The sequence below is a fragment of the Pan troglodytes genome, chromosome 6, assembly GCF_028858775.2.
Source record: "Pan troglodytes isolate AG18354 chromosome 6, NHGRI_mPanTro3-v2.0_pri, whole genome shotgun sequence".
NCBI classification, from domain to species: domain Eukaryota; kingdom Metazoa; phylum Chordata; class Mammalia; order Primates; family Hominidae; genus Pan; species Pan troglodytes.
This window is the reverse complement of record NC_072404.2, coordinates 133,538,360-133,561,812: the sequence shown is the minus strand read 5'-3', so window position 1 is coordinate 133,561,812 and position 23,453 is coordinate 133,538,360. Positions and strand designations below refer to the sequence as shown.

The window sequence follows — 23,453 nt, the reverse complement described above, 5'->3', positions numbered from 1 at the left end:
GAATCTGGAGTTTAAATAATGTCATCCTGCCCCTGTTTTACTTATCTCCTTCTGTGGTTCATACTGTCCTTTAGCACCAAGTAATTCTTTAGGTAGGCAGTTCTTCCACCTCTGACTTTGCCCTAGAAGGGTACTTGAATTCGTATAACTTGGGCAGCTTTATTTAAATAGCACATACAGCATATGACTAATCCAAATGGAGCACCCACACCTGATCATTTTTCAATATCTTTTTTTAAAAAATAAATTACCATGTATGTATTATCACTATAGTGAACCAGATTAGGGAACTTTATTTTAAGCTGAGTACATTTGCTTGCTTTTTTTATTGTTTTGCTTGGCTTTTAAAAATTGTCTTTAGCAGCTTGGATTGCAATACAGGTAAAATTATACTGTCATTTCCATTGAATTTTTGCATGCCAAAATTGGAAAATAATATTGATATCAGAAATTACTTAGGTCACTAGGATCTTCAGTCTGAATTCATTCCTTAATGTTATAATCCACACAGAAGGAATAGATTGATTTGGACTTGTTGCAGACATTGTATGGCAAGGTAGAGCAATGCTAATTTATTGATTTTTGTTTTTGGAGAAAAATACTGAGGTTAGGCAATGAGAGATGAATAATGTAAGAAGGTATATAGAAATGTAAATGGAATAGTGAGAGTGAAGTATAAGAATTACATTGACAAAAGCTAAACATAAATAACCTTGAGTGACCAATAGAAAGCAAATGCCTGAAATTACATTAAAACACATGGGGAGCAAATAAGGGTTGAAAATTACTTATTGGGTACAACGCTCACTACTCAGGTGATGGGTGCACTAAAAGCCCAGATTTCATATATGCATGTAAGAAAGCTGCACTTGTACCCCCTAAATATTAAAAAAAAAATTAAATTAAAAACATATGGGGCAGAAAAAATATCAAGGCTTTCCCTTATTTTTGATAAATTCTTGTTATATAAGTTTTGTTTCATTTTTGTAACAAATCAGAATGACTCTCCCACTTCCACCCTTTTTCTTTCAGACTATGGATCACAGATATTTAGAGCTAAAAGGGAACCTAAGAATTTTCAAATTTACATTCTGTGTCATGTGGATTAGGAAACTGAATCCCAAATAAGTTCAGTGACTCTTTTAGGGTTACATAGTAGAACCTACAATCAAGGCCTCCTGGATTCTAGTTCAGTGCTTCTTACAATAGTTAATAATAAAAGTAACTGTTCTACTTGAAGGACAAAATTTTGAGTTTATGTGTACATATGATCAGTGCATATCCATGGATACGTCATTGCTATTGTATGTAGAGTTTTTCAGAAATCAGAAGGAATATATATACCTTTGAGTCCAAATACTCAAAGGCAGGTTGACATTTTTCAGATGTCACTACCAATGGGAAGAATAGGAAAGGCAACTAAGATATTGTGAAGGTAGAATAATCTCTCCTACCCCCCCAACCCCCAAAGATGTCCACATCCTAATCCCTGGGAACTGTGATTGTTACTTTACATGTCAAACAGCACTTTTGAAATGTGATTGAAAGTAAGGACCTCGAGATGGTGAGGTTATTCTGGATTACTCAGCTGGCCCCCTCTAATCATGAGTCCTTAAATGCGGAAGAGGGAATCAGAAGAGTGGGTCTGAGAGATGTGACATGAAAAGACTTGTCCTGCTGTTGATGGGCTTTGAAGTTGGAGGAAGAGGGCCATGAGCCAAGAAATGTGGTTATCTTTAGAAGCTGAGAACAGCTCTTAGTTTATAGCCAGCAAGAAAACAGGGACCTTGGTCCTACAACAGCAAGAAACTGAATTCTGCCAAAATCTAAGTGAGCAGGAAATGGATTCTTCCCTACAGCCTCCTTCTGGAGGCATACATTCTACTAACACCTTGATTTAAGTCCAGTCAGACCCATATCAGACTTACAGAACTGTAAGTTGATAAAGTTTTGTTGTTTTAAGCCACTAAGTTTGTGGCGATTTGTTATGGAAGGAATACAAAGTGATACAGATATGCAACCTCTTAATTTATTGTCTTCCTGGATAAAAGTAGTGTCTATACTGTACATAGGAGGTTTTGAACATTTTTTATTCATTCTAAGCAACTTAAGTACTATTGCTCATGGCCATCTTTTTCTGTGGCACAAAGTCTTCTAAATTCTAAACTTCTACCCAGAATTTCCTCTGTGGTGACATTAAGTAAAAGGTGAGTTTCTTCAAAGTATTATTTAATATATTTGTGTGTTTTTCTCATTATACTGTCATTCTTATAAAGTGGATGCTCCACTGTCATGACAAGTAGTGGTACACGTTCAGTCTTTACATAAATCTTAAGTCATCTTCGTCAAGTACCTACTGTGTTCCACACCTCTGTTACTCCAGTGGTTTCTGCTGTTTTTTTCTCTAGGTTTTGTCTCTTGCCCGAACTCGTTTTGTTGGTAATTAACTAGTCTTTAAACCTAGACAGTCAAGCTCCAATGTGCTGCACTGCCATTGAGATTGTTGCCCAGGAAAAATTCACAGTAGTGTCAAGAAATAACCAACATATATAGACAAAGGATCACTTAAGGTTATTCAGATTTGAGTAGTTGTGACTGTTTCCTCAGATTCCTGGGCCTAACTCTTTACAAAGAGGAAGAGACAGATTCAACACTTTCCTGCCTCTGTGGCATTTTTTCCATTTCTTCAATATTAAGTATCTGTATCATTACTATTTTCTCTAACAGGGGTTGGCAAACTACAAACCTTGGGGAAATCATTCTGTTAGTAAATGTTATTGGCACACAACCACAATCATTAATTTGTATATCATCTATGGCTGCTTTGAGGCTACAACAGCAGAGTTGAGTAATTGCAACAGACGCCCACAAGACCTAAAATATTTATTATCGGGCTCTTTACAGAAAGTTTGCAGACCGCTGTTTTCTAATGTCAACAAATGAGATTTCCAGAGCTTTTATATTACCAATTCATCATTCTGACCGGCCTCATGTATTCTCATAATGCCCATTTTTGACTAGCTTTGAGATATGATTCTTCCATTTTTCTGAACTTGACCTCTTGCACTGAGAATAAACAGACATAGCAAAACCTCAGAGGACTTCAGAGAAAGTCTGTATTGTTTCCTCCCTACCTACCCTACTACCTATTGTTTTTAGAATTTCTGTCAAGAATATGCAGGAAAAGAAATGAAAAATAACAACAAAAAGAATATGCAGGAACTTTTCCAAGTCTTTACCCCATGTGATAATAACTCACATAATGGAATTTTTCATGCATGTGGCATGATCAAAAATAATGGTCTGCATTTTAACATATGCACCAGAAACTAAATTGAAAATCACCAACATGTCAAAATAATGCAGTGAATTGAAACAAAATCTCAGCAGAGAGATTTTTTGAAAACAAAAAGATAATTCTTATTAAAGACAGCTGTTTGTTGGGGACATTAGTCATTGCTTTTTGGCTGCTTAACCTCAGTACTGTCTTTTTATTTCTTGAGAGTTCCCTATTTTACAAGTTTTGGTGATAGAGCTCAATATATCAGCCACCTTTTTTCTGATGTTTCTTGCAGTGAAAGAGGCCTAGGCTCTGCTTATGACTACCACAGATATTGAATTGAGGGCAGGTGCTGCAAAGCAGCAAATCCTGTAGAGAAACGACTCTGATGGTCATACCAGTTGTAGCAAGAGCAAATTCATAAAGGAGCATGACATTGATGCCTGTGGTGACATCCAGGGCACAGTGAGCAGTGCCACTGTGTATTGGGTCAGAAGCTTCAGTTTGATTGTTTGACAGTGGTGTTCAAAGGGTCCTGGCTGACCCAGCTTTGCTGTGCATTTGGGACCCGCCACCCAGCTACCTAACCTCTGAATATTATTCTCCTTTTTAAAAGGATATTGAGTAGCTCACATAATTGTAAGACAATTATGAGCTATTTTTGCTCATATGGCTTCTAAATTTTAACTAAAAAAATTTAAACCAAGACCCTTTTATGCATGTTTACTTTAAAATGCTAAATTTTTATATACTAAGTTTATTAATTGCAAAGAGTGGAACTTCTAGCACATAGTGTTTTGTTTATGTGCTTTAAATATATTTTCATTAAAATGTTGTAGCTGCAAATTTAAGTCATATTTATGGTAGAGCCCATATCCTTATCAAACCCATTAGCTGACTTTATTTTTCTATTTAAATAAATATGTTACCCTGCATCCTGTGAGTGCTGTTGGAGAGTCAGTCTACCATGAGCCCTGAAAAATCACTGCACATTCTTTCCAGGGATGCTGCTGGTGCAAAGCCCTGACTACTCCTTACCTAGGCAAGTTTTATGTCTCTTATAGGTATATTAGTATATAATAATATCCATTTCCCATTTCTCTCAAAATGACTTCACTGTGCTCCAGTGTACTTTCAGTTTTTGATATGTGCATCTCCGCGTTTGAAGGCATTTTCTGCACCCCTGTCCATGTGTGGCAGGCTAGGAATTCTGGGGAATTAACACTCCCTCAGGGAGCAGTCTTCAGTCAGTGACTGAGTTTATAAATAACAGCCTCTTCATCAACAAGGTGGGATAGTCCAGGTGCTGTATCTCTGCTCATTCAACAGTAGCTGGCTTAACTGTGCACATTTTATTGACTCACTTCCTTTCCTTATAACCCTTCTCCACTCCCTTACTGGTTTTCCCTAAATAATCTACTTGCACTTAAATTCTTGCCCCAGGATCTGCTTTTGGGAGAACTCAAACTAAGATAGAGATCAAAAGTACTCTTCCTTTAAAAAGGTCTGTATCTTGAGTTAGGAGCAGGAGTCTAGCCCCAGTCCTTGTGATCATTTGACTTCACCTGATTCTCTTTTATGTGAAGCAAAGGACAGGGTAGGGTTTCTCCCCATCTTCACACATCTGCACAAGCCTCCCTAAATATTCCTGAGTGGGTAGTCTTTGCTACCACCAAAGTTGGTCTAAAGTGGATTGTTTACTCAAAAACAAAATTCCTGTCTTTAGTAGACCATAGACTGTCTGCTGCACCAGACTTCAACTTGGGCCACTTATGTAGCAAGAAATGATACAAAGAAGTAACTTAGTTATCTGATTGTGGCACAGCTAACATTTATTTCATGGTGTTAGGACGGACTGTTGACTGTGGGTTGCCACTTAACCTCATCAAGCTGGAAATGTAAAAAGTAGAGTGAACCCACATTTCAGAGCTGCTCTGACCTACTGATTCATTCCTCTGGGAGGGTGAGATCCCCAGACTCTGAGAGAACCTCCCGCTTGTTGCAGCCACGAATCTATATTCTAATCTCATGTATATCATTTACCTTGCTTGCTTACTGGTTCAAAGCAAGCCAAGGTGAGAGCGTTGTTAGGTGAATGTGAGATGCCATTTTCACCCGTCCTCCAGCAATAACAACCTCTCTCTGTGGACTGGCATAGGTGGTCACCACCAAATAAACCTGAACATCCTGCAAGCATATTGGGCTCTTCAAACAAACATTTGGCAAATTTGATTTCACCTTCCTTCCCAACACCACAGTGATCTAGTTGTGGCTTTCAAGAAGCCTGAGCCAAACTCGCAGTGTGGTGATGTTAGTTAGTCATGGAGATGAAGGTATAAGCTACCCAGGCCTTTTCCCCGGAGTAATTGGGCATGGGCTGGTGAACTTGCAAGGGCCTGGTGTTTATGGAATTTCACTCTTACCAATTTGGTAAAAAAAAAAAAAAATTAAAAAGTATGTTTCCACAGAGCATCGTGCTGTGAGCCTGTGATCTCAGCTACTTGGGAGACTGAGATGAGAGATCACTTGAGTGCAGAAATTCGAGGCTATAGTGAGCTGTGATCACACTATTGCACTCTAGCCTGGGTGAGAGTGAATCCCTGTCTCCAAAGTAAATAAATTAATTAAAAGTGTGTTTTCATTTCTTATCTCAGAGAATCTTTGTGAAAATAGCTCTTCTTGCTTCTGTCGTAGCTGGCCCTTCTTTGCCTTCCCCAGAGTTTAGATGGAAGACCAGAAGACCCTGAGTGAAGAAAAAGATCTTCTTTGTAGTCTCTTTTCATTCCATACAAATAGATGACTATAAACACATTAGACATTACCAGTCTATTTGCAGCAATCGACACAACTTTACCTTAAATTTTCCTCCCCCAGCATGCCTCTCCAAAGAAACTTACACAGAAAACCTCACTAACGTTAGATGTTGCACTGGGCTTTAACCTTTTCTACTCACTCATTCAGAAATCTTTACTGAAAGTTTGACATGTTAAAAAAAAAAAAACAATTATTTTCATAGAAAATATTAGAAACGAGTAAGACACATTTTCTTAAGATTTTTACCTTTTTCATGGAATGTGTGTGTGTGTATACATGTCTGTTTGTATGTATATAACATTAACCACCATAGGAAAGCAGAAAGAAAATATGCAGTGGTGTGTATTGCCACACAGATACTGCTGAGAACAGTATCTCTCTTTGCACAGAAACTTTTCAGTTTCTCTGTGGGTGGTGTCTCTTGCCCCTTTCAGTTCCCAAGACAATTGGGTATCCAGAGGTCACTACTAGACAGAGAGCCTTATTTCCTGACCATTGTCAATTCTACAAACGGTGGAGCAAAGTGCCAGATACTGAGACAGTCATTGGCTCTCTGAAGCTAAATAAGATACTGTTCCTGCTTTTGAGGAGTTTAGGTTGTAATGATATCTTTTCTAAAATAAATAGAATTAGCTGAGGTGGTTCTCCCTGTATTGAGTTTGGGTTGGCAGGCAAGGAAATGGAGTTATGCACAATTGGCTCAACGTTCAATGGGCACAAAATCTTAGATGAAAATGATAATTGGAAGGATCCTGTTTTAGCATTAGTGAATTATTCCTTGTATCCAATAAGTAGAGTGATGGACAAAGGTCTGTCTGGGACTAATTAGGAGAGACAAATCCAATTTAGAAGGCTGATACAAAATTTCTAGATTGGTTTAAGAATCAGTTGAATCAATGAATGTCTCCTCCTGCCTGAGATAGTGGAATAACTTGCCAACATTGATTTAGAGAGTTTATTGATGTCTCTCGGTCATTTCACTTCTTGACTGGCTCCCCTAATATGCCATACCCTCCACTCAAGGCTCTGCAGTGGATTCTCATCTGCTGAGGGGCAGGTTCAAGTCCATGCACAGGATGCCTCGATTATTTCATCCTGAATCATAACTCCCTAGTCTACCCCATTTGTTCAAAATTCTAGGAGAGCTACTCTACCCACATTGGGCTCCAGGTGAATAAGAAATAAATGTTGTATAACAACAAATTTGGGAGTTTTAAAAAACAGCAGTTAACTCTACACTAAGATTTTTTTTTTCATTTTGTAAATGAGGTTTAAATTTGGGTGAAGGTTGTAAATCATACATAATTTCTGTTTAAGTTTATTAGTGAAGTAATTCTGAGGCAGTTTCATGAGTGCAATTAACAAATATTTTATCCAGGAGAAGTTTTCCTGGAAGAACAGAAATACATTGGAAAGTTTTCAGAATGTTTTATAAATATTTTGTGAAAGTTAGGTTGAAAACTTGGAGGAAGAGGGTATTGAATCCTAATAAAAATCAGAGATCCCTGATTCTGCGATCCTCAGTATTTGGCCTCCATAGTCATTGAACAGAAGGAAGAGAGGATTTTGGAATCATATGAAGTAAAAGGCCTTGGTGTGGTTTTCATCACTTTGGTCTACATCCCATCTTTTAGTACTGAATCACAATTCCCCAACTGAACTAATGAGAGGCCAATAAATACAGTCCACCTGTACACTCAGAAAGATGTGTGGAATTGGTAGACATCTAGCCGATTTGTTCTATGTTGTATTAATAGAAATCATCTAGAATGAATGCTCTTGTAAAAAGGATACAGTGGTTAAAGGGTTTGGTTATAAAGAACTTGCTTAAGACCACACAAATAATGGCAAAACTAAACCAGAACTCAGACCTCCTGACCACAATACTTCCTCCAGTGTTCCAAATTACCTTCCTACATTGGCTGGGAGGCTTTTGGTAGTGACAAAAAACCTGAACCAAAGTGGATTATGAAGGAAAAAACTTGGAGAGTGTGAGTTCATGTAATTGAATTGTGTACACACCGCTCTAATTTTAGGCTTTATAAAAGGGAGACTTAATTCATCAGTTCGTGTTGCCATCTGGACACTGAGTCCATTCTGATTCTTGTAGCTCTGTCTTCCTGCAGATGCTGGACTAGTTTTCATACTAGATCCCCTCGTGGCAGCATTAAGGAACTTCACATTCTTCTCACACTATTCATGGAAAGTTCCTGGAACTCCCACAGCAGCAAGGAAACTTCGCTTGTAGGAGTCCTTAGCACATCTGTAAAGTTTTATTGGCCAAAATGTGATACATCTCCATTTCTGGATCGATCACTGTGGTCAAGTGCAAGACGCTCTGCAGGACTCAACCTGGGGATGAGGTCTGTCCACTCCATCCATATGGTCACTTTATACTGAGGTTGGGTAAGTACTCCTAAGGAAATCAGGTTTGTTTTGGTTGGAAAAAAAAAATGGAAATGGATGCTGAGGTAACAGCCAACAAATATCTACTATTTTCTAAGATGTGTTTGAAACTAATGCAAAAAAGCTCTGAGATTAAGATGTGTATGTAGCTCATCAGTTTAGTTGTATTTCCTATATATAATATTTATGGTACCTAAACTATTACTAAGATGTTTATTATTTTATTTAAAATTTGGTTGTGGTTTTCTATATCATCCTAAACCTAAGTTTGGAAATAAAGATTTAATGCTATGTGACAGGTACAATTGCTATCTTTTAGTGAAAAGTCCTAAAAATCTTATGGTTGAGAATACAATATTTACTTTCTGGAAGCTCTGCTCACAAACTTTCTGGACAAAGAGCATTATCCACAATCACTGCTAACTAAAAGGATAGAGAAACTTTTCTTAGGCTTTCCTCCGGGATTGTCTGTACTTAATCAGCTCCCCTATATATTCTCAAATAGCCTCTGAAAATATACCCTTTGTCCCTTTTTCAACAAATCCCATAATTCTTTATTTTTTCTTCCTCATAGTTACTTTCAGACATTTACAATGTCTTAAGAGTATTATACAAATTCAATAGAATGAATTGTGCAAAATAACAATATGTTGTATGTCCAAAAGAACTATATCTTTTATGTCTGAGAAAAAGTTTTAAAATCAGCACCTACACAGCAATAAATGGTTTAATGATAGCCTTTTAAGTGCACCATCAGAGCTCTTTTATAGAATTTTGTGAAAGACATACTAGATAATTTCCATGGAAGTTGGTCTGATTTAAATGATACTATCCTAAGGAACATTTCATATAAACAACTCATATTTTCTTTAAGTTTCTTTTAAAGGTTGAGCTGACAGTCACGTCAGGATTTGATAAGTCAGAGCAGTGCTGATGTTATTACAAGGTAATACTTTTGCAATCATCAGCAACAGGATAGGACTGCAGAACTGTAACAGACTTTGCATGAAAAAATACAAAATAATATCATGTTTGTGCAGTTGTGATAATAAATGATGGCATATCAGTGTAGAGGTAGTAGTGAAACAAATGAATTATTAAAGAATATTATTTTTAAATATATTAAAGAATATGAAGAATATAACAATCCTTATTGTGCCTATCTTTTTGGTTTTTTTACTTTTGTCAAATAAACTGGGTTGGTAATTGATGGTAGTAATATAAGATGTCTTTTAAAAATATAGGTAAAGAAATAAGTTTACCTGAAGAAAAGTAGAATAAACAATGAAATTATAGTTGTCCTCAGAAATGGTAAAAGTCATCATTACAAATGAAATGTTGTCATCTATATGGAGTGATTGTAGATGTCCTCAAAGAACCTTGAAAGCTAAGCAATAACATCCGTAATGCATTCAATGCAGAGAAAAGCAGAACATTTTAAAGAGATGTGTCTGTTCCTAGGCAGAAAGGTATTAACAGCGGTAAGGAATGGATATGTACTTCAAAAGGAAATTTAGAAATAAAGGTGCAGAGGAAGCAAATTTGTAAGAGCATGCCTTCACCTGAAGAGAGAATGCTCTGTTAGGCCGATTCAAGAATCCACTCGACAGGAATATAACTATTTCAAAGACTGTCACATCAAAGCCAGATGTCATTACACATTCCAATAAATAACTCCTTATCCTGCTTTCTTGCTTCCCAAATACCCTAGGTATAATTGGGCTCACTGGTCAGGGCTCACTGTGTCTAGACTGCTTGGCAATCAAACTCCTTATTGTAAATAAAGAAAATGGCTTAAATATCAGACCCCGATGAGCTTTGTTAGTATGAATCACCTTCCCGAATATGCTAAATATGTTCACATTGATGAAATTGAGTTTCTAAGTCTGAAAGGCTAAAAGGACAGATCCTGGACTGGTTGGCTGCATCAAGATACATACCACTTTGTGGGGCTACATCTGGGTGAGCCGTACACCTAGAAAATCCCTACGTCTCATGACTTGGGTTTTCTCAACTTTTGCAAGACGACTGTTTATGTTATGTGATATGAACCAAGCTCTTAATGTTATTTTTGTGTCATATTAACATGAGATAGGGAGATAATCCCTTAATGAAAAAATATATTTATTTTGCTGCTATAAGAACTTGAAGTTTTGCAAAGGAAAAAAAAATGAGTTATTTGAGTACCTACCTGGCCTGAAATTGAAGCATCACATAAATTAAATATTTCTTATTTAAACTACTGTATATCTTTCTCTTCTCTTTCCTTCTTCATTGCCAGCCTTTTTGAATGAGCCATTTGCTCCCTCCACTCCTTCAGTGCCAAGTATCTCCTCTCCACCCCCCACCATCTGGCTCCCACCCCCATTATTCTGCTGAAACTGTCTTAAAGGTTTCTGACTGATAATAGACAGCTTCTTAATCATTATTTTACTTGACTTGTCTGCAAAGTTGGATAGTGTGTTCTATGCTCTTCTTTTGAGAACATACCTTCTCCCTTTCCTGATGTACAGGACCTGTCTTTTCTTAATTTTTCTCCTGATAATTTACACCTTTATCTCAGTGCCTTCTACTGGCAGCTTTTTAAAAAAGAAATATAATGTGGCAGATCAAGCTAGTGCCCCCTTCACATGTTAGTTTTCATAGGCAATACATAAATGAATGGTTGTAGATATATTCCAATAGAAGTTTATTTACAAAAATGTCAATGCACCAGATGTGGCCCAGAGGCCATAGTTTGCTGACCTCTGCTCTACAATGTAAATTAGATCATATATCTCCCTATTAAAGCCTTTCTATTTTCTACAGAAGACAGTGTTCACCATCCTTTAAAATCTGGCATCATCCGTAATTTACCACTTAAGGTCAGTGCCTTAATCTCTGAGATTCTAATCTGTATTCTAACTTGTTCCTAATAACTCTATTATTATCATATCATGTAGTTGATACAAAAGCTTAAGATAAATATAACCTTTTTTTACAAATCATTAAGAGAAAATTTAACACTCTAATTGGCAAAATAGACAAAGGATATGAATAAGCATTTTACACTAAAAAAAGAGAAATGCCCAAGAAGTATTTGCAAAAAAGTTTAACTTCATTAATGAATAAATGAATATAAATTAAAATGATACATCTTTGCTTATAAAATTGGCAATTTAAACCATGATAGCATCCAGAGTTGGTTACTATATATATTAATGCTATACAAAGAGTCCCCAACTTACAATGGTTCAACTTATAATTGTTCAACTGTAACATGGGTTTATTGGGACATAACTTTATGATAAGCAGAGGAGCATCTGTAGAGGAGATGCTTTTGGTAGAAATAGAGGATATGTTTATTCAAAACTTCTAGGGGAAAATTTTATAACAAATATTGAATGCCTTGTCCCAGCAATTCCATTTTTAGGGATTGCTCATGTAGAAATTATTATGAAAGTATGTAATGATTTCGCTGCAGGGATAATTACTACAATCCTACTTAAAAATACCAGAATACAGCTGGGTGCGGTGGCTCACTCCTGTAATCTCAACAATTTGGGAGGGCGCAGCGGGAGGATCACAAGGTCAGGAGATTGAGACCAGCTTGGTCAACATGGTGAAACCCCGTCTGTACTAACAATACAAAAATTAGCCAGGCGTGGTGGTACATGCCTGTAATCCCAGCTACTCGGGAGACTGAGGCAGGAGAATCACTTGAAACCGGAAGGCGGAGATTGCACCACTGCACTCCAGCCTGGGCAAAAGAGCGAAACTCCATCTAAAAAAAAAAAATGAAATAAAATAAAATACCAGAATCCTTAAAATAACAAAGGTCCCACAAGAGAGGATCGATTAAAGAGTACAAGTGTTAAAATTTCTGTAGAAGACCAAGTAGGGTTTATTCCAGAAATGCAAGTCTAATTTAACATTTGAAAATCAGGCAACCTAATTTACCACATAAACAGAATAAAGGAACATTTTCTACCTAAGGTTGCTAACAAGGCAGAGATACCTACTGACATGATGTCTGCTGTGCTGGAGTTCCTAGTAGGATTTTCTTTCCTTTCTTTCTTCTTCTTTTTTTTCTATTTTTGAAACAGAGCTTCACTCTGTTGCCCAGGCTGTAGTACAGTGTCAGGATCTTGGCTGACTGCAACATCCGCCTCCCAGGTTAAGTGATTCTCTTGCCTCATCCTCTTGAATGGGTGGGATTACAGGCACACGCCACCGCACCCAGCTAATTTTTGTATCTTAAGTAGAGACCAGGTTTCTCCATGTTGGCGAGGCTGGTCTCGAACTCGTGACCTCAACTGATCTGCCCGCCTTGGCCTCCTGAAGTGCTGGGATTACAGACGTGAGCAACATACCTGGCCTGGAGTTCCTAGTTAGTGTTATAAGGCAGAATAAAGAAATAAAAAACATAATGATTGTAAATAAAGGAGTAAAAATATCATCGGTCAACAGTTTCATGACTGTGTATGTAGAAAATTCAAAGAAAACCATAAACTAACAGAACTAATAAATGCATTTAGCACTGAACACAAGTTTTAATATACAAAAATCAATTTTATTTTTATATAATATCAACAAAAATTTCAAAATAAAATTTAAAAGCAATTCAGTTACCATTTTTAGTAATACACCAATAAAATTTTCTTAGTTTGACAAAAATAAATCAGAAATGTAAGATACTAACAATGAGAGTAGCTGGGTCAGGAGTATACCAGAACTCTGTACTATCATTCTAACGTTTCTGTAAATCTAAAATGTTTCCAAATTACAAAGTTTATTTAAAACAGAAACCCAGAACCAACAAACAAACAAAAAAGCAATACCAATGACAGTAGCCACAAAACCCTTCAAATACCTAGGAAAAATTTAACAAAATATATGCAAGACCTCTAAATTTAAAACTACAAAACATTGCAGAGAGAAACCAAAGAAGACCAAAACAAATGGAATAGTATAGTAATGTACTGGAAGATTCCATATTGTTAAGATATCGGTAAACCCTAAATTAATCTGAGATTCAGTGTAATTCATTTGAAAGTCACAGCAGATTTTTTATAGGAATTGACACACAAATTCTAAAATGGAATTATATAGAAGTGCAAAAGATGTTAGATAGCTGACAATCTAAAAAAAAAAAAAAGCCAGGTTGGAAAATTTATTCTACCTTACTTTATTTTTCTTGAGGTATAATTGATATACAACAAACTATACATCATTAATGTATACAATTTGATGAATTTGGAAATATGCATACACCTGTGACATCATCACTACAATCAAGGTAATAGACATATCTGTCACTTCAAAAGTTTCCAGGTGGTGGTTTTTCCTTTGTTTGTTTTTTGTGAGTGTGTAGTAAGAATACTGAACATGAAATCTACCGCAAACAAATTTTGAAGCGCACAATACAGTATGCTTAATTAGAGGCATTATATTGTACAGCAAATTTCTAGAACTTATTCATCTTGCATAACTGAAATTTTATACTCATCAAACAACTCTCCATTTTTCCCATTGCCTAGCCCTGGCAACCACCATTTTCTATGAGTTTGACTATTTTAGATACCTCATATAAGTGGAATCATACAGTATTTGTTCTTCTGTGATTTGCTCATTTTACTAATGCCAATTCTTCTTAAACTCTTCTAAAAACTAGAAGAGAGAACAATCCCAAACTCATTTTATCAGCTAATATCACCCTAATTTTAGAGCCTAACACATCACAAGAAGAGGAAACTACAGGCCAATATCCTTGATGAACATAGATGCCAAAATCCTCAATAAAATACTAGCAAGCAGAATTCAGCAGCACATTAAAAGGATCATAAACCATAATCAAGTGGGATTTATCCCTGGCATACAAGAATTGTTTAACATACAGAAAATCCATCAATATGATACACATTAACAGGATGAAAGAAAAAACCACATGGTCATCTCAATAGATGCAGAATAAGCATTTGACAAAATTCAACATTCTATCATGATTTAAAAAACTCTCAACAAAATAAGTATAGAAGAAATGAACCTCAACATAATAAGGGTATATATAAAAACCCACAATCGGCTGGGTGCGGTGGGTCATGCCTGTAATCCCAGCACTTTGGGAGGCAAAGGCGTGGGGATCACTTTTGGTCAGGAGTTTGAGACCAGCCTGACCAACATGGAGAAAGCCCGCCTCTACTAAAAATACAAAAATTAGCCAGGCGTGGTGGTGCACACTTGTAATCTCAGCTACTAGGGAGGCTGAGACAGGAGAATTACTTGAGCTGGGGAGGCGGAGGTTGCAGTGAGCTGAGACCGTGCCGTTGCAGTCCAGCCTGGGCTACAGAGTGAGACTCCGTCTCAAACAAAAAAACAACAAAAAACAAAATCCTCAACATCATAATCAATGGAGAAACACTGAAAGCTTTTCTTCTAAGATCCAGAATAGGGCAAGGAAGTCCACTGTTAACATTTGTATTCAACATAATACTTCCAGTCCTAGCCAGAGCAGTCAGGCAAGAAAAAGAAATAAAAGGCATACAAATCGAAGAGAAAATTATGTTTGCAGATGACATAATCATAGAAAACCCCAAAGACTCCACAAGGAAAACTGTTAAAACTAAAACATACTTCAGCAAGGTTGCAGAATACAAAATTAACATACAAAAATTAGTGATATTTCTATAAATCAACAATGATCTGAAAGGTTGAAAGAAAACAATTCCATTTACATCACCAACAAAAACTAAAATACTTAGGGATTAAACTTAACCAAAAGATGAAAGACTTGTTCACCAAAAATTATAAAACATTGATAAAACAAATTCAAAAAGACATAAATAAATGGGATGATGTCCTATTTTCATGGATTGAATCATGCAAGAAAGTGCCTTTCTTTTTGTTCCTAAGCAAATAACTACAGACAAAAAGTTAAATGTCTCCACGGGTAGCTACTCTATGTTCCCCTTATCTTATGTAAAGTGCCAATTTAGTGAGTGTGAGATGAATATATAATTGACTATCTCCTACCTGCTCCTTTCCTCTTGCAACATGTGGATTCGGTAATATGACCATACCCTCCCTCTTTCCTCTAAGACTGCTTTTTCCCTTTAAATATTGAAGCCCTGAAAATCATCTCTGGAGAAAGACACAGACTTCTCTCCTGGACATGTCCTTAAACTTGGAAAAATAAACTTCTAAATTGATTGGGAACTCTCTCAGGTACTTTTTGATCTACAAATTGGTGATCATCAGAAGGGACTTCTGAGTAGCAGTGGCCCTGACCTTTGGTAACTTTCCCATCAGTGCTTGGGACCAGCTTGAGCTATCTTTATTGCTCAAACCAGTAGGAAAATTTGCTAAGGCATAGGAGCTCCCCACTCCAGAGAATCTCTGATCTCCCAAATTTGGTTGAGATCTGAGGTTTATTTTGCTGTACAACTCCTTTTCTGGAGCTTTACTCACTAACAACAAGGAATGCGAGTTTTCCTGCTTCCATGACGTTAGAGGCAGGCAATTCCTTTCTGGAGCTTTAGCTCACTTCCAACAGGGAAGGCAAGGTTGAGAGTTTTTTCCCTGCTTCTAAGGTGGTAGAGAGCAGTTTCAACCTGGGCCGCATTTCTGGGTAAGTAGCTGAATTGTGGTTTTGTCTTGGAAATTCTCCTTAATGACTAAAAATTAAGATTAACAACTAGGTGGTCTTAATTTCTCTTTACTATTAGAGCACTCCATAATCATATAAGTTGTGTGATCATTTATTTGTTTTGCTTGGTTTTTTGTTTATTTGTTTCTGTTCTTGTTGTTTTATTTCAGTCTTTCTCCCATTGGGTTTGACCAACTCTGCTTGACTTGGTTAAATCTGAAGGAAAGTTCCAAATTATGGGGAACACAGCCTTTGAATTGCCTAAATTCCCAAAGCTGTGTACAAAAATAGGAAAAAGAAAAAAAAATGGCCAAGAAAAGGAAAAAAGAAAGATTTTGACTACCTGAAGGGCTTTATTTATGTAAAAAGGCCACCTTTTGCTAGCAAAGCCAAACTATAAGAGCAACAATGGTGGTCACTCCATGCTGTAGTTCAGTAGCTAAGGTTCTGCCCTTTCACCATGGCAGCCTGAGTTTGGTTTGTAAATCAAATCCTTTCTGGATTGGTATTTGTGTTACCTTTGAAAAATCAGTTTGTCCCAGATAAAATATGGTAATAAGAGATTTTAAATGATATTTTAAAGAGCTCAATGATTAAAAGTCAGCTTAATTAAAAGCTAATTAAGATGTATATGTGTATACATATGCATAATACTGAATATATATGTACATACATATGCAGTGTTTAATATATGTATTTAAAAGGCCTTTATACTTTTGTTCTCTCCCATTATCTTGTTTTTTTGGGAAAAAGGTTTTTTTCTTCTCAGTTGACTGAATTCTGTTTTCTCCATTTACTTCTGTCTATCTCTCCTTCCTCTTGCTACCCCTCTGCTACATAAGGGACCTAAAATAATTTCTAACAGCCTGGAATGTCTTAAAGAAAACAGTGAAGGCCCCAGACTCCATTCTGGCAAGAAATCTCTGTTTTTCATTATGGAATTCCAAGACTACAAACAGTCAAGTTCCTCTCAGACCTTAAGCTGCTTGCTTTTGTATTATGTTACCTGATTTTTTTTTTTTTTTTTTTTTACTAAAATAGTTACTACATACAACAGGGGCTGTTCTTGGGTGTTTAAGATAAGAAGTGACATGGTTTAGACACTTAGAGAAATGTCCTTGCGACAAAGTGCACTGTAAAAGCATTACCTGGCCTAGTTTCATGATATGTCTCTGTTTTTGGAGACCCAGGCTTCATGGTAGGCTCTGCCCAGAGCTCAGAGGTCCAGTTAAAAGACAGAGACTAAATTTAAAACTACCTATTTAAATAATATTGGCCTCCTTATAAAATCCTATGGTAGATTTCTAGAATTTTATGTTTGACTTGGCATTCATTTTTAACTCCCTCTAACAAACCAGTCTCTCTCTCTCTCTCTCAATCTCTGTGTGCGTGTGTATTTGTGTGGGCATATATGTACTTTGAGACGTAAATTTCACTATCTGATTTTTACCTGAGTTTTTCCTTTAGTATGCAAATTTAGGGCTATCTGTCTGACAATTGCCTAGGGTAATGAAACAGATTATCAAGAAATTGGATGTCTAAAATAGGAGGAAAAAGGGGTCTTATGGATCTATAAGATCTAATACTACCTGTGTATCTAAAACGTCTGCATATTTACATGTCTTGTGTATGCTTCACTACCAAAGTATATAAAAGAGCTCTAATTAATTGGCTTAAAGAAAAAAAATTTTGTATCAAATACTTTATCAGAAAAATAGAAACCTTAAGCCCAAACACTTTTTCAAGTTCACATGACTTAAGTAAACCTCTAATAGATAAGCTGGTTTTAAAATTATTGGTAAAATAAAATTAGATGTGTCTTCAGATTTGTCAACATACATTATTGTTTAGATTTATTGGTCAAATAGTGTTATATTTATTTCTGCTAGATATTATAAGGTGTCAAAATTTGTCATGAGGATTATAAAGCTATAAATACATCCAAAAAGAGAATTATCTTTGTTTGTGTAATTTTTTTAATCAAGAAGGCATTAAATATTGTTGGTTTAATGAAAATAGCTAAAATCCTGCATTGTTGGCAAAAACAAACAAACAAACAAAACGTCTATTTAACCTTAAGGTTCTTTCTTAGGTAAACACAGGAAATTCACAGGCTCTAAAATGGTTAACAGGGAAATAACTTTAAATGTTTTCATAAGTAATCTCAGTAAACTATAAAAAAATTAGGTAAATGGAATAAACATCATATAATTTGGAATGTAAACTTACATTAAATTAAATACTAGATACTTATTAAATGGCTAGGTCATTTCCAATTTTTTTTAATTATAAGAATTTTCTAAAAATCTTATTTGAAGGAAAATAATTTTTGTCTAATTCAAAAGTTATTTAAAGGTTATTTTTGAAACAAAGTAAAAAGAACTAGTAAAGAAAATAATAAATATAAAGAGATATTTTTGATAAGAAAGGTTAAAAGGAATAATTTTATATGAGAAAGAATCTTGTATGGTAAATTTTTGTCCTAAAGTAAACTCACTGGTTATTTAGGAATGAGGGATGTTTAGGACAAAACAGCAAGTCCAAGCATGTTGGAAATGGTTTGTATAAGTTGTAATAAGGTTTGTAAAAGGAGAATTTATGGAAAAAAACTGTGATTAAGTTGGCTATAATTAAAAGGAAATTATTTATAGTAGTCTTTTAGAGATTGGGCTTTGATATTAAAAATACACTAATATGCTAAAGAATTGGTTAGAACAACAAGATTTTCTTAAGGTATTTATTTATGCTTAATAAAATTACAAGATTTTAATTTTTTAACCCAAAAGTTCAACTTTTATCGTGTCTCACTGTTTTCAGCTCTCTCTCCTTCAAGAAGGCCTGAGATAATACCTTTCTCCTTCAACTTTTTTGTCAGCTCCTGTAATTTTTTCACTCAGCTTCTAACTACTCTTGTGGCCCAAAGCTAAAAATGTTTTACCTTAAAGGTCTAAAGGACATATTTTCTTCCAGTATAACATTCTGTGCTCTTGGCTTCATACTCTTCCTATATCTAATTCAAGTACCATTTTCATTAGTTTTGACTTGCAGGTTATCTAAGTGGACTCCTTATAGGGAAAAGTAGTCCCACTGCAGAAGATTGGTTTTTATTGTTTTGTTTTGTTTTTTGCCTTTTGGTAAATGGCCTAACGGATTTTACATTTTATCAAAATAATTCCTAGGTTATTGTTACTAAATTTTGATTTGCTTAGAAAAACTGAGATTTAAACATTTTAAAAATTAAGGTTATCTTATCCATGTAACTTTCTGTATTGCTTTAAAAGTCCTTGTGCTGTCAAGTTACAGGGCTTTGATGCATGGGTCTAAAAAGGACACTAAGTCCTGCTAAATCTCAACACTGACAACAATTAAAGCCTCATTTTCAGACCTGGGAGAAAATGGCAATCAAAATACACCATGTTCATGAGACACAGAGCCAGAAATTAAAACTATTCAATACCTCTGGACCCAGGCACTATTGCAGAATAGGTGGACATTTGAGGTTGTAAGGGCCAATTTTGAGAGACAAAATTAGTTCAGAGTTTCTCTGTAAATTAAACATTAATATCAAAAGCACACTAATGCAAACCAGCATCTAGGACCCTGTGTCAGATTGACAAGGTTTTCTTGGAGCACTAACCAACTATTTAATAAAAAATTATAGGAGGTTATAAAAAGGTATATGAAAATTATATCTTTTAGTCAAGATATTTAAAATTTAATAGATTTGTTTGTAAGATTTGAGAGACAGATTTAGTTGGCCTCATGCTGTCTTTTCAAGGGCTTGTTGTTTGGGAAATTAAGGCCTCCTCTCTCAAAGAATAAAGACTTTTGCCTTTTCTTGGAAATCTTTGAGTTATCATTTTGGCTAAATGAATGACTTATTTTACAATAACCTGTGATTCTACTATGTGATATGAAGTGTTTTAAGCTTTTTATATTTGACAAACTTTCTAATATCAAATTTTAAATTCAGTTCTGTTGACTTCATTAATTTTTGATATTAGGTCTTCTGAAGCCCAAAAGAGACATGTTCAGCTTATTTGGTATAATAAACATCATACAGAAAGCATTGTCAAACTCAAAATGGTGTTTAACCTTATTTGGATTGTGTTTATATAAATGGGTTATTAGTATGTGTTCCAAAATTGTATGAGATTCCTGTGATTCTGTTATGTCTTAATATATGTTATCATTAGTGATTATGATTATTATGTAAAATTGTTGTATGCCACAAAAGTAACCCAATTTCCTTGTCAATTCTGTCTTTAACCATGACTGTGCTAAGACCTTTGTCATCCACAATTGTTGTTTTACATTGATCCTTCTATGGGGTGATTTATAATCAGCAATAATACTCTGAGAAGTACTCTTAAATATAAGTTTCTGGTAACTTTAGAAATTGTGCCATTGGAATAGAGAGAAAACTTCCAGGACTCTCATGGAGAGCTGATGTATTAATGAGGATTGTTGATCCAATCTAGAGCAGGCTGACCTATAGAGTTGATAAAAGCCCCTTGGAAAAACTGACCTCATACATTGTCCTTTACAAGGTCCTGACTTATCTTAAGTAAAGAATGTCCCTTTATGATAGGCCCAGGAACCCCAAGTTTTCTTGGGACCTCAAAAAGAGAGGTATTCACCCAATTCAAACAGGTATCTGCAGGCACAGATAAATTGTTGGCTGGGCGTGAGGCTTTTAAAAAGGTCTAATCTTAGATTTCTTATGGAAAAGCTTCCACCAAAGCCAATTTCAAAAAAGAGGGAGCCAGTATAGTAAATGATTATTCTTGCTGCACCTTATGCAAATAATCAAGCCAAGTATAATATGACTAAAACTTATTTTACAGATAAGTTTGTCCTATTATGATTTTGTGTTTAACAAAATTAGGGAATTAGAGAGAAAAAAATCATGTTTCAGAATAAACTATAGTACACTTGTTATTAGATTTTAGCCTTGTCTAGTGTTATTTAATTTTTATTATTTTTCTAAATTTGGACTGAATTCTAAAATCTTTCCTGATCAAAAGTCTCCAAAATCATGTTTTCAATTTTTTTCTACCTTCTTTTCCTCCCCCCGCCCCATTTTTTCTGATTAGAAATATGGAAGCTAGACAACTTAAATTTTGGAAGAAAATGACAGCAACCTATTTATAAACCATTTTCATACCTGCAATCTTATGTATAGACTTCAGAGTAATATGTTATTTATTAATTTTCCAGGATTGTTTTCCCTTTGTTTTTTTTTTGTTATTTTCTCCTTTTTTTCCTTTGTTTTGTTTCTCTCTTCCTCCCCCTATTTTTTCTTTGTGGTAGTGAGACTACAACATGGTAAAAATGAGCTTTCATAACATGAGACCTATTTATCTAGGAATAAATTTCCCTAGCCACAAGAGATCAGACAGAACTTGAGACAAGAGACTAATTTTATTCTAAAATGCTTTCTCCAAAAGACTTAAAAAAAAAAAAGAAAAAGAAAAAAGGAGGGGGAGAAACGTGAAAGGAAAATAAATACTCGGGACTCCAACTCACTATGCCAAAAGAAAAAAATTAAGCTGAACACTGAGTCATGTAAGAAACTGCCCTTCCTTTTGTTTCTACATATATAGCTACAGACAAAAAGTCAAATATCTCTGTACATAGCAAAAAGAGAGGTCTGAAGCAGAGTGAGTTCATCCATGGGTTGGGTTTTTTGTAAGATCAGCTCAAGTGAAGCAAAGAAAGGACTGGGAGTTGAAAGTATTTCAAAGGGGGAACTATATTGATTATGGGATCTGTGTTGAACAAGATGGGAAGTAATGGCAGGAGGGGACTGATGGATAAGAAAGTGGTGAGATGAAAGAGTTGAATGTCCCCACATCATTGAGAAACTATGTGGTTGTATGGAGTACTTGCATCAATGACCTGAATGCATAGGAAGCTGTAGAAGGAAAGTTAGATGTTATTATTTGAAATTTTTGAAAGGGTTGCTGCTTTTTAAGAGATGAAAAGATCCAAGGTGTGACACAGAATGGATGACTGGAGTGGAAAAAATGAAAATGTCTTTGGAATATGGAAGTAAAGAAACTGAGAAGCTGAGAGTTTTTGCATCATCCAGTCAGGTATGGAAATCACCAAGGATAAAGGAAGGAACTGGGTTAGAATGGAAGACCTTTTGCCAGGAATGGAAGACTTCAGTAAATGAAGGGATTTGACTAGGATGTTGGCAGAAGATAGTGAGGTCTAAGAAAGGGTGGTATATCCAGATGACATAAACATCAAAAGAACGGTGATTTTTGCAGGAGGGAAGGGGTGAAATAATTTGAAAGTAGCAATGGGAGAGAGCAAGGAATGCATCTACCTCCAATCCTGGCCCTGACATTCTCTCAGGGACCAGATAGGTTTCAACTAAGGTAAGGCAAGGAGATGATGGGAAAATGAGGGAAAGGGGACTGGACTGCTGAACACAGATGAGAGTCACATGAAACACTAGAAGGGTTTATTTCGGGAGGGGGAGAAGTGGAGAGAATAACAGAGTTTGTGGATTATGATTTTATGAGAAAAAGAAGGACTTAGAGAGGCTGGAACTTCTGCAGATTAGTGAGCTACACAGGGATGTGAAGCATGATGGGCTTGAACCTGGTAGTCTCATCTTGTCATCCTGTTAGTGGTGTGTGCAGCCTAAGGCATTAAATTATGGTGCAGCCTCTGGGCTAATAGTTACTCTCTCAACAGTGGAGAGTTCTACATCATTTGCCATAATTAGATACATTACCTTAGAGAAAGTGCTAAACCCTTCAAAATCCCAGTTGCTTAATCTATGCGATGAGGAACTGATCTAAATTTCCTAATGTCTTTAGACATGTTAAGGATCTGACAGTGAAAAAGTGAGGTTATGTCACTGGTAAGTTTGCAGTATTAAAAATAAATATTCATCTTTCAAATCAATGTATCAGGAGCTAATATTAGGAAGAAAGAGAACTATCTGAGTGTTTATGTATCTGCTGCATTTGACTTCAAACTGTGTTAATGATCTCAACAAAATAGGTAAGTGAAAGAACAATTCAGCATATTTTAGAGACGTGGTTATGCCTTCCTGCTAAAGCAAATACATTTTGTAACTCATAAATATGAATTAACTTATGACCTCTCAAACGCTAAATAGTAAATTTGAAATTGAATTGCCAACCTTATCTCGCACCTTCCTTCTATTCTGTTGGACCCCTATCCAACTGATGTATCAGTTCAGTCAATGCTGTAACCACACTAATAGCCTGCTGCACAAAACTGCCTATTTCAATCCAAATAGTGGAACAACTTTGGGCTGAATCCAACAATGAATCCTGCTCTCTG

The 23,453-nt window shown here is 35.7% G+C and overlaps 1 long non-coding RNA gene across 2 annotated transcripts in view; it reads left to right on the top strand.

Annotated features, from left to right (window-relative positions):
* LOC107975927 (uncharacterized) overlaps positions 1–23,453 on the top strand; it is an 84,130-nt gene that overhangs the window by 6,370 nt on the left and 54,307 nt on the right. For both annotated transcript variants that reach the window (XR_008549056.2, XR_001719467.3), the window contains exon 2: positions 8,221–8,500. This is a non-coding gene — a long non-coding RNA (uncharacterized LOC107975927). Of the gene's footprint in view, positions 1–8,220; positions 8,501–23,453 lie in introns of those variants that run through there.